Source organism: Mustela nigripes, chromosome X, assembly GCF_022355385.1.
Source record: "Mustela nigripes isolate SB6536 chromosome X, MUSNIG.SB6536, whole genome shotgun sequence".
NCBI classification, from domain to species: Eukaryota; Metazoa; Chordata; class Mammalia; order Carnivora; family Mustelidae; genus Mustela; species Mustela nigripes.
In genome coordinates, this window is record NC_081575.1 from 118089251 (window position 1) to 118102897 (window position 13647).

A 13647-nucleotide genomic window follows, 5' to 3' on the forward strand; every position below is an offset into this window, starting at 1 on the left:
GCCAAGGCCGCCCCTGTTTCCCATCACAGGCGACCCATTTGTACTCGGACACAGGACGGCTCTTGTGTGAACGGCAGCATCTCGGCCCACGTTGCCCCGCTAACAGAGCCCCATTTGAGCGCTCCATCTCTGGGGCTTTCCCCCTGCCTGCCCCAGCCCGGCAGCGGCTGACTTTCCACTGCAACGCTTGAACACATGTGTCACTAATTGCAATGCTGAGTCTCCACAGTGGGGCCACCTCTAGCCACAGCCCTTGGGTTTGGGGGCTGGGGCCTCGGGGAGCCGGGGAAGTGGGGGACCACCTCCAAAGGTGTGCACGCTGGGGACACCTTTACTGGGGAGCACTCCCACTAATTTCATCACCCACCGAACGGGAAGTTAGAGTTGCCCTGCGATCATCCAATGAATGGTTTCGGCCTTTGCCCAGCAGTGCCAAGACTGGTTTGTAAAAGAGGACCTTTCCAAATGCTTTCTGGGTCTCTTGGAGAGGGAAGGATGCGAACCCAGAAGCGAAAAGGGCGTCTTTGGGCACCGCAGTCCCCTCTCATGATGCTGGGGAGCAGAGCTGTGCAGAGCTGAGACTCAGGGTTCCCTATACTGGATCTGAGGAAACAGTGCAGAGGCAGAGAGCTCTGCCTGCCCCTCATTTCACGACTAAATGCTGAGGTCCAAACCACCCTGTTGGTCACCATCCCCGGCACCGCAGGCTGCTGAGCGGCACCCCGGCTCTCTGCTCCCTGGATGCCACGGGCACGGTCCTCAAGTCAGGACAATCACAAAGGCCTCCAGACAGTGCTAGATGTCCGGGGAGGGGGAGGAGTGGCAACTGCAGAATCACCACGCAGAGAAGCCCTATTCTAATGCGTTAGGTCCGACAGTGGTTTCCAGATCTCCAGCTATGTAATCTTTAATGAATTAAAATTAAATGAAACCTATAAATGAGCTCCTCAGGCCAACGAGGCTCATTTCAAGTGATGAAGAGACCCTTGGGGTCGTGGCTCCCCCACCGGTAACACAGATATGAGCAGCTCCCTCTCCACACAGAAAGTTCTACTGGAAGGGACTCTAGGTTATCCAAGGTCTTCGCTGGGGCTAACACCCCCGCATGCTTCTTGAAGACCGCAGCAGAAGAGTAACTACTGGTGGGCACGTTCAAACTAACACCAGAACATCTGAGATTCTACGCTCAGGAAAATAGGAAAAACTCCCTTTTTAGTGCCATGCTATTCAAAGAGTTAAAACAAACAAACAAAAAGAAAACCTGGAATTTCTACAAAATGACCGCCTGACCTGAAACTTATAATTTTACTCAGGAGTTAATGTTGTATGTTTTGTTTTGTTTTGTTTAGTTCTAATGAACAGAGGATGTTACATCTGCTTCAGGTGTACGCCTACTCAAGCAAGAAGACATTTACTCTAAATCTACATGTAACAAATGAAAAAACTATGAGCCTGGAAGGCCTAAACTTTCAAATTTGGGTAAAAGGAAAATGGCTGACAGCCACTTTAGTTACTGATCCTAGCAAGATCTGTGGAGCCGGCTGGACGGCCAGCCTCCTCTACCACGGAGCCATGACACCTCACCAGGGACTCATGCTGTCGCCCGAATATGGAGACCCAGACCAGCCTGACTCCCAGAGAGAGCACACTTGTGCATGAGTATCTGAGCAGTTACTAACCGATGGGCTTGGGGAGGGGTGGGGGGGACACAAAAAGACCCAAATGCATTTAAAAGTACACTTATCTCACTGAGAACCTATAATAATAAAAAATAAAAATAATAAATCACTTTTTTTTTTTAAAGGTTTGTTTCTTTTAGAAAGAGAGAGAGCAGGGGAGAGGGACAGAGGGAGGAGGAATCCTCAGTAGACTCCGTGCTGAGTGCAGAGCCCAATGCAGGACTCGATCTCACAACCCTGAGATCATGACCGGAGCAGAAACCAAGGGTTGGTTTATGGCCCAGGCTCATAACTGACTGGGCCACCCCAGTACCCCCGTAAATACAACTTTTAAAAATGTACACTTGAGGGACGCCTGGCTGGCTCAGTCGTTAGGCGTCAGCCTTTGGCTCGGGTCACGATCCCGGGGTCCTGGGACTGAGCCCCATGTCAGGCTCCCTGCTCAGCGGGAAGCCTCTTCTCCCTCTCCCCGTCTCTTTCTCAAATAAATAAATAAGCCTTTAAAAAAAAAAAGCACATTTGCATCCTAAAAACCTTCCTAAATTATCCCGATAGGCAACAGCTCATTGGGTCCTCCAGAGCTTCATTGGCAGGCATCCCCATCAACACTGGTACCGGCTTGTCCACGGTAGACCATCATTCACGTGGCCAAAGGGGGGAACCGCCCAAGGCTCTGTCCGCTGAGGACTGGGGAGACAGCAGGGGTCATTCCATACAACGGAGCGGCATCATCTGGCTGAAAAGGAACACAGCTTTGACACGTGCTACAACATGGTTGGGCCTCGAAGACACGATGCAGAGAGAGAAGCAAGTCATGAAAGGCTACATGTTCTCTGCTTCCGTTTAACGAAATGTCCCAAACTGGGAAATCCACAGGGACGGTGAGCAGACTAGTAGCCGCCAGGGCCCGGGGAGGAAGACCGGGGAGTCGCTGTTAAGGAGTGCGGCGTTTCTGTACCGTGTACTGAAATGAAGATCGTGGGGACGGTTGTAAAACTCTGAATATACCAAACGCCATGGAATCAGATACTCTGACCAAATGAATGAATGGGATGGTAGGTGAATTATGTCTCCATGAAGCTGCTCAAAACATACCTTTGGTGAAAGCTGCTCTCGCCCACCTAGCACGGGCTGGGAATGATGTGCGCGCTCAGAACACACAAGTCCTTCTCCAGGACGGTTCACACACTCAAGCACGGGGCATTTCCACTCCGATGAAGTGAAGGCGGGGTCATGGCGGTCTGGGGGTACTCACCGACTTGACTGTACCAACACAGGGGTAACCTTTCAAAACTTTTGAGGGGTGCCTGAGTTAGTTAAACGATTATCTTTGGCTAAGGTCGTTCCTGGAGGCCTGGGATCGAATCCTGCTCCGGCTCCCTGCCCAGCAGGGAGTCTGCTTCTCCTGATCTTCCTCCTTCTCATGCTCTCTCTCTCATATAAATAAATAAAATCTTAAAAAAAAAAAAAAAACTGCTTTTGCACTCTCTAGACAGGACACTTTTTCTTGCTGCAGACTCGCAGACATAGGGGGCAACGAGATGCTGCCACTCGCCTGGCGCCCTTCCTCCATAATCCTACACGAAGTGAGTCCTAGCCAAGGTGCTGGGAGGCAGTTACCGACCAGACCTCCTCGAGTCTAAGCATCTGGCACATTCTGTGCTACACTCCAGCCATCAGCTCTGGTCCCACAGAAGGATGTCACTGCCATTCCCCAAATCCCCACATGGCCCAGTGCACCCCACTATGACTTGCACATGCTTTCGTCCTCTTGATGAAGTCTTGCTGAATGTTTACTAAGACACCCAGGAAGGTCTCCTCAATGCTGGAGCTGGGCCTCTCCTGCACCAGTCCCTGCCCGACACGGGGTGCGGTGTGCTCTCCCCAGCCTCTGGAGACGAAAGACCCAGGAACTTGTTTTGGCCCCTGGCACGCCCCCACAGCTCCCGGGATGCGGGCAGCTCTGCCTGCCGCTCGGGAGGCCAGTGTGGAGTACACGACTCGGCGCTCCTTCCTTGCCCGGAGGAAGCCCAGAGCGCGACAGGACAGCAGTAAGCCCAAACCCGAGAAGACACAGCAGCACACGTCCCTCCCCGACAAGGTGATGGATTCTGTGCCCATTGGGTTAAGCCAGCCCTTGCGAGCCACAGTCCAGAATTTCCTTATTCACAGGTTAACGACTCAGCACAGCTGCAGAGTTTAGAGGTTTCCAGAGCTATAAATCCATCCGCTCCCTGCTTATCTGAATTTCATACAAGATTAATATCCTACCCTGCATCCTCTGACAAAGACAAACAGCTACGGAGCACGAAATGACAATATTCTTGGAGGCAAACACTGGGAAAAGGACTCAGTGGCAAACATGCCATCTGCAACTGAAACTTGGGGGCTTCGGGGAATCCATATTTTGTAAACCCAATCGCATGTGGTCACACAGAAAAATGTCTTTAAAGCAGACAGAGAAGATACTAAAGGCCAAATATGGTGCCTACGACGGGGAGGTTTTTTTAATGAAATAATGAAAGCACCCAATAATGTAGTTAATTTTAAAAAGAAACCATAAATTAAAATTTAACATCGTACTTAAAATTAATCAGCAATATATAACAGAGATTAAACGCAACCCACTGTCTAAGCCGGAAAAATCCTCCTGTTGGGAAGACCTGTCCTATAGAGAAAGCTTTTCTTCAGATTTACAGAACGACAAGTGGGTGAGAGTATCTTATTTCATTAGTCTGAAATAAAAAAGCAGACGTCATTTTGAGGAACTTAAAATGCCACGAGAGCACTTTGTGAAGGAAGGTAAACTGCTCCACCAGCTCTGGCTCCTGCAACAGGCTTTCAACTGCTTCCCGAGCTCCGCGCTGGCCCTCCCCCTTTCCTGCCACCATCTCTGCTGCCGCAGCCTGCCCGATGCCCCGCTCCACCCCCAGCCCCCAGCTCGGAAAGCACTCATTATCTGCACAGATCGCATAAAGCCTCATCAGTTCTGTCGAAGCCCGCATTCCGACTGCCGCGTCGCAGACACTCAGGCGGCTCCGAGGCCACGCCCGTAGGAGAGAGCACTGGGATGAGGACTGGGCGTGTACTGGGGTAGGTAGCCGGCCCGGACCAAGTCAGAGCCCAGTGCTAAGCCCCGTGCAGGGACAGACACGGCATCTCAGTATAACCAAACATCTTTCCATGTGAAGATCTCGGCATGCTGACTGCAAAAACGCCTCCACAGAGCATACACGCAGAGCCCAAGTGAGGTCCCAGGAGGTGGGAAGAAGAAAGCCCGTGCAAGGACGGGTGCAGGATGGTCCAGTCCGAGAGACCAAGGAGGCAGGAAGGAGATCCCACTGCAAGAGTGCATGCTGGGAAGCGGGAGGGCAGGGGTACCCTTCTGGAAGCTTCTGCGACTGCTCTCAATACTTCCACTGCTCCTGCTTTGGAAGCTAAGCAGGAGGAACAAACGTGTAGAGCTCATCTCAGCAGAGTACAATGGATTCCTGAACAATTCAGGGCCTACAGACCACCCACCCCCTACACAGCTGAAAACCTGCGTCCAACTTCTGGCTGCCTCCAAATGACCGGGAGCCTTACAGACAACATGAACAGTCAGTTCACGCATGTGTAGCATGTGACCTGTATCACATTCTGTGTTCTCAGGATAAAGTCGGCCGGAGAAGAGAAAGAAGAAGATGATCATACGGAAGGGCGCTTGGGTGGCTCCGTGGGCGAAGCGTGGGACTCTGGATGTCAGCTCGGGTCCTGACCCCAGGGTTGTGCGGTGGAGCCCTGCCGTGGGCTCGGCGCTCAGCAGGGAGGCTGCCTGAGCCGGTTTCCCTCCGCCTCTACCTGCTCACATTGGCCTGTGCACGCTCTCCCCCTCTCTGAAATAAACACGTCTCTTTAAAAAGAGAGAGAGAGAGAAAATAAATTCACAGAACTGCACTATCTTTACCCAAAACCCCCTGCATCTCTGTGGGCCTATACGGTCCAAACCCGTCCATCAAGGGCCAGCTGTAGCTCCGAAGACCGCAGAGGCTGTGTAAAGAGCACTTGAGGGTGCTCCGCAGGAACGGTCGGGCAGTTTCTGTGTGGGCACAGAACAATTTCGCCACGCGAGTCCACAGTCCTTGGCTAGCTCTCTCTAAACAGCAGTGACGAGCCAGTCACAGGGCGTCCCACTTTAAATTGTTTCTTTGTAAACCACTCAACCATCCACCCATGGACGAACCAAACGTGGTCTCTACAGAGAACGGAGCATTACTCAGCGCCAAAAAGGAGGGGCATTCCGACACACGCTAGCATGTGCATGAACTTGGATGCGAACTGAAATAAACCTGATGCATAAAGACAAATACGGGGGTGCCTGGGTGGCTCAGCTGGTTGAGCGACTGCCTAGCTCAGGTCATGGTCCTGGAATCCCGGGCTCCCTGTTCAGCGAGGACCCTGCTTCTCCCTCTCCCACTGCACTCTCCTGCTCTGTCTCTATTACTCTCTCTCTCTCAAGTTAAGTAAATAAATCTTAAAATCTTAAAAAAAAGAAAAGATGAATACTGTACGATGCCACCTACAGAGGGGCCTAGAACAGGCAAATCCAGAGACAGAAAGTGGAATGGTGGGTGCCGGGAGCTGGAGGACGGGAATCCACGTTTCGTGGGGCAGAGCTTCCACTTGGGAAGAGGACAAAAAGCTGCACAAAAATGTGAACGTAATGACACAGAAGTGACAGTCTCAAGCGGTGAAGGTAGTAGATTACATGATACGTGTATTTCACAATAAAAAATTATTATTTAATACAAAGAAAAACATAAATTAGGAATAGAAATCCAGGCCTAGAGTCTTCTTCTTTTCCAAACTTAGAGTCACACTGAGCGCTGGAGTCGCTGTAGGAGGACCAACGCATGTAACGTGCCACCGTGGTGCTTCAGACCCAAGCCAGGGCCGACAGTCAGGACGAGGACAGGGACCGAGGGCTGGAGTGTGCACACACGTTGCGAGCCACGTCCCAAACCAGCCGACCTCAACACGACTGGCACTTGGGCCAGGTGACTCTTGGGTGTAGGAGGGCGTGAGGGAGGCTGTCGGGGGCCCTGGAGGGTGCTTGTCAGCCTCCCACCTCCACCCCTCGATGTCAGTATCCCGTCCCCACACACCGCCCACGGCTTGAAAACCAGGGCTCCAGACTTTGCCATGTATCCCCTGGGGGAAAAAACACCCCCGCGGACAACCATGTCCTGACCTGAGAGACACCGGGGAACCACCCCTGTTTACCAAGCAAGTACTAGGGAAAACAACATACTGATTTATTCCCAGAGACAGTACTGGAAAACGTCAGAAACCAAAGAACTGTTTCATCATTTTGAGGCCCCTTCCTGGCTGTGTCACCACCAGAACCTAAAGCCAATTTCAAGAGTTTATCCTTGAGTTTCATTCATCAAGAACTTCATTAATGTCCGTGTGCGTCAAACTGCACCGTGAACAAAGTCACCGGACTCTCAGTCGGCCGGGCGGGAAGAGCGCGCACTCCTCCCGGCTTGCCTGGGCTCCGGAGAAGAGCAAGACCAGCTTCCCATAAGGAGCCGCTCTCCTGATAACCTGGAGGCCACGTCTGCGCGGCCCCACGTGCGTGTCGGCGCCTTTGCGAAGGTGCGTGAAGACCCACGGCGTTAGAAAGAAAAGACACCGAGTACATGCGAGCGGCACACGGACAGGGAGGGCACGAAGCTGGGTCGTGTTCTCGAACAGCACTTGTCAAGGACCTTTCCTCGGCGGAGACCACAAAAAGCAATTGTGCTCTCGGATTATCCACACGGAACGGAGGCCTTTAAATGAAGAAGCGATGATTCCAAGTCACCTGCGAGGCTTTATTGCTTCTGACAAGACAGGAAGACCAGCTCGGCGACACCCCACTCCACCCCCACCGTGCACTCTGGGCCTGCTGGAAGACCCCTCTGGGGCGCCACCTCTACGAAGTTAGAATTAAACCCCCTCAACGGGGCTGGTCTGCAAGACGACGCACCGCCCAGCTGAGACCTACCAGAGTCCCTGTCTTGTCCCTCTTAAGATGCACAGTCCTTTTTTCTTTTTTAAAGACTTTATTTATTTGACAGAGACAGACACAGCGAGAGAGGGAACACAAGCAGGGAGAATGGGAGAGAGAGAAGCAGGCTCTCCCCTGGGCAGGAGCATGATGCGGGGCTCCATCCCAGGACCTGGGACCATGACCTGAGCCGAAGGCAGATGCTTAACTGACGGAGCCCCCAGCACCCCCCAGTGCCCAGTCCTAACCAACTCCAACACGAACCAACCCTCCAGGCTACACGGCAGCACTGCCCTGAGCCGCGGCTCCCATTGATCACAAGCACTTGGGTCTTTCGTGCCCTTCGTGGACCACAGGAATAAAGAGGAACCGGGCAGAAGTGGTTGCCCATCCTATGACTTCCGACGGCAAGGACAGCAGTGGGAGATACATGAGAAAGCAGACGGCAAAGGTTTAGAATAAGACACACACACAAACACACCCCCTCCACGCTGGGCAAACAGCACACAGCCCAAAAGAACACACTGAGTATCTCAGCGTTCCGAATCACTTGCAGGCTGTGGGGTGGGGACGGGAGAAAAGAAGCAGGAGAAGCGGGGACACATGTGGGCTCTGTCGTGTCTTATGCCAAAGGACCGCAAAGTAGGGATTAACTTCCCACGGCACAGAGAAGAAAACTGAGGCTCAAAGGCGCTAACCAGTTTCTGGAGGTCCCACAGGGCGTGGCTGATGAAAACAAGAGGGGAGACCAGAGCTGGCGGACTCGAGGTCAGCCCCACGTGCCTTGCCTTCCTCTGATCTCCCAGGAACAGCGAGAGTCACGTGGAGGCAAAGGGTACTGCACCTTTTAGCGTTTCGATTCGCTCACCCGCCCCCCACCCCCCACTGCTGTGGAAAGAGCAGGCCCGGCCCCCCTGAAGGCAGCTCCTGGAGACAGCGGGGCTGCATGGCTAGTCCTAGAGAGCACAGCCTGGTGGTTCTCCGCAGCAGTGGGCAGAGCCCGAGAGCCTGACCCCCATGGCCTGCCGGCTAAGACAGCCCCCGAGCTTCCTGCTGGCCCCGCTGCTGAAGGAACTAGAAGTTGCCTCTTTGAGCCACTGCTTCCCCATACACAGCGGTCCCCCAATGGGGTAGCAGCTCACCGCGGGCTGGGCTCTGCTCCTTGTGTGGCCACTGTGCCTCTAGGCAATTGTCCCTAGAGGCACAGCTCAGTGCCTAGCTCCCTCTAGGTGGCCAGGAGGTCTCACTCTCCTGTCAACAGGGTTCTGAAGGCAGGGAGGCCCAGCCCCACGGCCGTCCCTTCTGAACACAGCGGCTCAAGAGGGGCTTCGGCCAGCTGGAGGCCGCTGCAACCGCCCGCTCCCCCATGGGACCCCGGGAGCCCCACAGCCTCGCTGTGCCATCGTTTCTGTGTCTGGTCCACGGGCCCCAACACGGGCACCAATCTCATGGTGGCCCGAGGAACAAACTGGGGACTTCAAACACATCTGTCCACCCCAAAACCTGTGCACAGATGTTCACAGCAGCGCTACCTGTAACAGCCCCAGCGGGAAAGACCGCGAGCGCCCCGGGACGAGTGGCTGGATCCATGGGCTCTGGGACACCCACACGGCGCGGTACAGCTCGGTGGCGGCGGACACCCACCGCCTGGACGGACCTCAAGGGCTTTAGGCCGAGGGAATCAAGGCAGTCTCTGAACGATTCCATTCATGTGACACTGTCGAGATGATGGAACTCCAGAGACGGAGACCCAGGGTGGCCAGACCTCAGAGAGGGTGACCTAAAGCAGCATCATGAGGTGTTCCGCTGGTCACGTAACAGCATGCGTCAGATTAGGGCGCTGGCTGCATGAACGTGCACGTGAGACACCTATACACGAGCGTGTAAGCACACGCAGACACACACGGTGCACATGAACGCTACGGAGATGCACAGAAGGTCTGCATCTGGTCCACGGGGCCAGCGTCCATCTACCCCTGTGAGAGCACAGGGTCTCGGATGGTGACACCCCATTACAGGAAGGGGGGGGCTGTTCTGGACCTCTCAGCTCTGTCTCCGCCAGTCCTGCGAGTCTAACATCAATTCAGAACAGCAGCGTTCAAAGTGGCTGTGTGACTGATGAACACATGCACAAAACTCACAGGTCCCCTACTCACACAATGGGACAGTATTTAAGAAAAGGGAATGACCCGCAGATGTGTCCTGCTACCATGACAACACTACGCTGAGAAACAGGAGCCAGCCCCAAAGAACACAGAGCGAACGACACCAGAGTCTCCACAGAATGCCCAGGAATGAGCAAGCCCGCAGACACGGGAAGTAGACTGGTGCTTGTTGCAGACGGGGGAGGCAGGGGTGGGGAGCTCTAGTATGACGACGGTCCACGGATGGCTCTGGCGGAAGGACTCACACCGCGGGGGTGGGGGCACGGTCCGCGAACCCAGCCATGCGCACCCCAGCACGCATCCCCGCCGTGAACCGTCTCCGGGAAGGTGTGAGCAAATGCCGCCGCCATCTGGCACACACGTACTTTAGGACCATCTTGTCACAACTGCTGTTCTTCCTGCCCCGTGCGGGCTGGTTCTGAGCCCATCAGGTGCCCTTTCAGTCTACAGGCTGTCCCTCCGATACTGACGGGCTCGCAGTCCCCGGGGCCGTCCAGGTCGATAAGACACGGCAGCCCCAGCACTAAGAGTCAGTCTCCTTCGAACATGGCGTAGGCACCGTCCGGTCACAGCGCGTGCCCTTCCTGCGCGCTCTCTGCTCCCCCATCACCCGTCACCCACCCCTAATGCCCAGGCTGCTTTATCAACGTTCCCTATTAAACAAAAAGGAGTGGGGCGCCCGGGGGGCTCAGTCAGTGAAGCAGCTGCCTTGGGCTCAGGTCACAATCCAGGGTTCCAAGATCGAGCCCCGCATCAGGCGCCCTGCTCCACCTGGCGTCTGCTTCTCCCTCTGCCTGCGGCTGCCCTCCTCCTATTTGCTAGTTCTCCGTCAGATAAATAAAATAAAATCTTTAAAAAAAAAGCTTTGCTGTTCCTGGCTCCTTTCCTTTGCCCAAAACGTCCGTCCCCCACCTAGAACGTACTTCCTCCGTATGTACCTGTACTGCGTCCACCCGCACACCCATCCAGAGTCTCGCCTCCAGGAGGAACGTCTAGCCTCCTCAGCGGCTCGGCCATGTGCTGTTTAGAACCTTGCCCAGAACTCAGGAGAGTCCGGGTGGCCCAACTGCGTAAGTGTCCACTTCAGCTCAGGTCACTATCCCAGAATCCCAGGATCCAGCCCCCTGGAGGCCCACTCGGGCCCCCTGCTCTGCAGGGGGGCTGCTTCTCCCTCTGCTTCTCCTTCCTTCCCCTCCTTCCCCTGCTCCTGCACGGACATGCTCTTGCAAGTAATATATAAAACCTTTAAAGAAATAAAATAAATAAAACTTTTGAGAAGAACGCTGCTTAGAATTCCCTCGGCACGGACCGTCGACACCATGCACAGGACACCCATTCCCACCACAGCTGTCTGCCGCACCCCCCACCTCATGAGTACATAAGGCCTCACCTCCCAAAACAAGACACAGTTCCCCCATCTCTGTATACGCCCCAAGGCTCCAGAGGTAACAGACTTAATGAACGGTCATCCCAGAGACTGAAGATCTTTCATACCAAGTACTCTGAAAAGGACGTCCTTGATTCGAGGGCGCCCGGCCTCTCTGCAGACCCGGTGCGACCCAGCAGCCACGAGAGAGCTCCAGGCCCGTGAAGGTCTGTTTTCCGGGACTCTGGACTGTTTCTGCTCTAATAGGGACAGCCCAGGAGCGGCTGAGAACGAGGGAAAACACCGTTGTAGGGGCCGCCATCACAGGCCGTGCCGACGAGGTGGTTCTGAAAGAGCCTGGCGGGTCCACGAGCAGCTACGTGGTGCCCGCCAGTCCGCGCACACGCGCTGAGAAGAACAAACAAGAGCGGGGCACGTGGCAGACCAAGAGTCAGAATCCCTTGCTGGTAACGAGTCACCTTCTAAAGACAGAGAAGGCCTCAAACGCATCTGGGAAACAAGAGCAGAAACGACGCTTCTCTGCACAGCACACAGGTGGCACCGGCCATCTCCGCTTCGCTTTCCTAAACTCTGCGCCTTCCAGAAGCTCGACAGAAAGAAGCACATCAGGCAGACACACAGCGTTTTCTGGCTTGCAAAATTACCTGTTACAAGAAATCCTGAGAAATCACCATTTCCAGGACTTAGAGTCAATACAGTAACACTGAATTTTTAAGTACAGAAAATACAAAGAGGTTGACAGCATATTTATTACATAATAAGAAATCCATTTTACAATTTCACTTACTCAGAGCCAAGTGTAGGCAAATCCCTTCTTCCTTCGAGGGTTTATTTCGAGGCCTGTTTTCTGTCTTCAGTCACCTGTTAATGAAAAATAACCAAGTAAGGCAAAAGCATCCATGGAAACATCTTGAAGTACACCATCGACCATTCCACGGGCCAGCAGGTATCTGAATCAGGGAATCGACAAAACCGGAAGGATCCCTATGTCAGATGTCACACAACCACCACCACGGACTCCTCAGATTCATTCCCCAGCAAAGGCACACAAATCTGGTCGGTTTTATTATTGCGCAAGCAATTATGATCCTATTACTAGGGAATGTCGAGAACTGAAAAGTCTAGTCCGCTCTCACCAGACACAGTTTCTCCTACCCCTCCTAAAAAATGCTAATTGAAAACACAGGTATTTCTACATTCAACCCAACTCAGCAAGTTTCTACTGACAACGGCTCATTCAGTCTTGCAGAAAATGCAAACGATGCTTGTTGCGGTTCCGGTATTAGGGACACACGGTGCCTGGCCTTGTGGAATGTTCCCATCTCGGCAGGGAGAAGCAGGGGAACCTGGTGATGGAAAAGCAGGGACTATAAACTAGAAAGCAAACGCAAAGCGAGGTCACGCTGGATGACAGAACTACTGCCAACTCCAGCTGGTGGGAGAAGAGAGAGTGACCGGGGAGAGGAGTTTACTCCCTTTGGGGCCTGGGGCAGCATTCTGAGGAGGGAGCAAGAATGGGGGCGAGAGGCCACAATGCAGACAAAGCAAGTGCAAGGGTCCTGTGGTGAGACTCACCTTGGGAAGAAGGAGGGAGGAAGGCTAGTGGGCTGGGCACCAAAGGTCAGTAATAGCTGGTCCCGGGTCACAGAGGACCTCACAGCCCACGGAAAGGAGTTGATCCTACACAGGCCCCACTACACCTTATTCTTCACCCAGCACCAGAGTTAATGAGAAAAAAAATGTGATCGTCCTGCTATTTTAAAAAACCCTTCAGGGACTCCTGTCATGCTTAGAACAAAAACCATTCCACGGGCCAGCAGATATCTGAATCAGGGAATCGACAAAACTGGAAGGATCCGCCCCTGACTCACACGGTGTTGGCATGAAACGCAGTGTACAGGGTTCTAGGACATTCTGACCTACTGGACTTACGGGGTGGGGGTGAGGGGCTGTGGGGGGGAGCATGTGTGATGGGGAGGGGAGAGGAGAACCCAGCCTGACTTCTAGCTTCAGGCCTTGAGCAACAGTTTGGAAGGTGCTGCCACTTCCTGAGATGTAGGCAGACTGAACAGTAGAAAAGCAAGACTCTTGCGCGTGTTCCCTCTGAAACGCCCATCCTAGCTATCAGTGGACTCCTGACGAGGTCGCGAAGGACCCCAGTCTGAGCCATCGGGAGAGGGCACGGCTGCAGAGTTAACGTCTGGAAGTCATCCCCAAACCAGGATCTTCAAAAGCTCCGCGCCTGAACGGGAAGGCCCCAAGCCGGCTTTCTCACCCCGGGCACGGATATCGCCGTGGATCCGGTAACTCCACTGCAGGCGGGCTGCGCTGCGCACGGATCCCCACTAGATGCTCCTAGCGACCCACACATCCGTTCCCTTCGTT

At 53.9% G+C, this 13647-nt stretch overlaps 1 protein-coding gene across 2 annotated transcripts in view; it reads right to left on the bottom strand.

Annotated features, from left to right (window-relative positions):
- The window catches only part of TBL1X (transducin beta like 1 X-linked), a 202025-nt gene that overhangs the window by 114504 nt on the left and 73874 nt on the right, over positions 1-13647 (bottom strand). For both annotated transcript variants that reach the window (XM_059385756.1, XM_059385755.1), the window contains exon 2: positions 12050-12123. The gene's annotated coding sequence lies outside the window, so the exon portion shown is untranslated. The remainder of the gene's footprint in view (positions 1-12049; positions 12124-13647) is intronic.